Raw genomic sequence first — 2,445 nt, forward strand, 5'->3', positions numbered from 1 at the left:
CCCGGCCTCCCCTTCTTTCTTATCTAAGATGAAGTCTCACTCTGCTATCCAGGCTGGCTCTAGACCTTTGGGCTTAAGTGATCCTCTTGCTTCAGCCTTGCAAGCGCAGAAGTCCCAGGCATGCACCACGGTGCCAACTTTGGGATATTCATTATTTTTCCTTGTAACTAGGAATGCTTCATGAATTTGCATGGCATCCTTGTGCAGGGACCATGTTAATCTCTGTATCATTCCAGTTTCAATATATGTGCTGCCATAGGGAGCATGGGATATTCTTTCTTTAAAGTGGAAAAATACAACCTGGCAAGTACAGCCACTTGTCTTGCAAACTCAGTAACCTGAGTTAGGTCTTTGGAACCCTCATAAAGGTGAATGGAGAGAAATGACTCCACGAAATTGTCTTTTGACCTCTACACATTCTAGTTAGTGTGGGGCAAGGAACTGTAGGGCTTGGTCCTCAGCTACCCAGCCTCTGTGCAGCTTGCTATGACCTCAGGGTAGACACCTAGCCCTTTCTTATCTCCTCTGACGTGCCTAGTGAGGCCAGTTACATCACTGTCAGACTCCAGCTGCTGACTTGTCTCTGGGTCATGGTTCATATTGGAAATCCAGGCTTAGGATCCCTGAAGTGTGGCCTCTCCCTGGCTGCTTGATCTGGCCCGCAGCTGACTTGCGATTTCACGTCTACTATGAATTACCACAGGCGGAGTGGATGCCAGCCAACTAAAAAGGGTGAGGTCAGAGAAAACCCGCCTTTCTCTGCTTGGTGGATTTTGGAGGCCTCAGGGTCTGCAAGGCTTAGGTACTAGGCCAAGACAGAGGAGAATGAAAGGATATGAATTTTGGTCTCTAGCTATGGGAAACGAGGACAGAGAACTATGTGTATATGAGTCCACTGTTGGCTTGCTGCACAGAGCCTGGTTCGGTCCAGATTGCCGCTTGGATGCTGTCTTTGTACAGATGGTGCTGGTGGGCACGTTTCTGATGGCCCAAGTGGATGATGACCAAGATTTCACACTTAGTGGAAAGGAAAGGTGTTCAGAGTCTGTGTTATAATGTCTACCTGCCATCCCCCACTCCTTGCTGTGGGACATTCCTTCTGTACACTGTGAGTAGGTATTACCCTCATTGGTTAATAATAAAACTGATTGTCCTAAAGCAAGGCAGGATAAAGTTAGGTGGGAAAATAAAACCGAGGACTCGGATGAAGAAAGGGGAGTCAGGAGGGGAGCCAGCGAGCCCCCCAAGGAACAAAATACAAGAGGATAGGTAAAGCCACAAGTCACAAGTTCTATTAATACAGAGATTAATAGAAATGGGTTAATTTAAATGTAAGAGCTAGTTAGTAATAAATCTGAGGTATTGGCCGAGCATCTTATGATTAATATAAGCTTCTATGTGTTTATTTGGGACCAGGAGGTCAGGACAGAAAAGCTCTGCCAACGCTTACAACTCCTGAGCCTTATTCTCTCTCACAGGTAGGTGAATAGGATTGGCTACTCCTGAGCAGTGGGAACGGAACCCATGTTTGCTACCTGTACTCCACTCCAGCCATAGGCATCTGAGGTAGAAGTGGGAGCTCTCCCAAAGACTGAGACAGGACCAGGGTCCTTGGGACTCCTTGGTCTACTCTTGGGGAATGCTGTTTTCACAGTGCCCCAACCCCAACACCTTTGCCAATGGCAGGACCTGGTACCATCTAGATGATGTCACTACTGCAGAAAAAAATAAAATGACTAATGTTTAATAAAGCCTTACAATATAGGTGGTAGTTTATGTGGCCAGAAACTTTCTATTCCCTTAACTTCCTTTTGGTAAAATGCAAAAGTATCTTAGTTATAGGATGGACTATCTTGAGGTTAGGAAATTTCCTATACATTCTAAGATCTGTGCCTGGCACATGGTATGTGTTCAGTAGAAGCTAGATTATAGACGGAGTAATCACACAGAAACTACATTATTTACAGCACTGTTTGTCCAGTGGCTCAGACATATTCCTAGCTAGCTCTTCCATCTTAAATTAACCCACAGCTCCTGTCTATATTTAGCCACATGGCTTGGTAACTTTTCTCAGTGAGGCATTCTCATCTTGCTTCCTGTGCATCTGGCTGGTGACTGACTTTCTGCCTTTCCCCTTCCCAGAATTCTTTTAGTCTGGTTGCCCTGCCTATACATCCTGCCTGGCTACTGGCCAGTCAGCATTTTATTAAACCTATATGAGTGACAAATCTTTACAGTGTATAAGAGCATTCTCCCACAACACTAGATATTGGGTAGGGGAAGTACCTCAGTGTAGGAGTGCTTGCCCAAGGCCCTGGATTCAATCTCTAGAAATATACACGAGCACACATACAGAGAGGTAGCATACATTGTAAATCAGAGCACTCAAGAGGCTGAGGCAAGAGGATTACAGAGTGAGATCCTGTCTTAAAGAACAAAACAAGC

The 2,445-nt window shown here is 45.4% G+C and overlaps 1 non-coding gene across 1 annotated transcript; it reads right to left on the minus strand.

The window, feature by feature from the left end:
* Window positions 1-162: 162 nt before the first annotated feature.
* LOC113457850 lies at window positions 163-266 on the minus strand. The gene has a single exon (XR_003378338.1). It is a non-coding gene; the product is annotated as a U6 spliceosomal RNA (small nuclear RNA).
* Between the last annotated feature and the right edge of the window lie 2,179 nt (window positions 267-2,445).

The sequence above is a fragment of the Microtus ochrogaster genome, linkage group LG8 (genome assembly GCF_000317375.1).
Source record: "Microtus ochrogaster isolate Prairie Vole_2 linkage group LG8, MicOch1.0, whole genome shotgun sequence".
NCBI lineage: Eukaryota > Metazoa > Chordata > Mammalia > Rodentia > Cricetidae > Microtus > Microtus ochrogaster.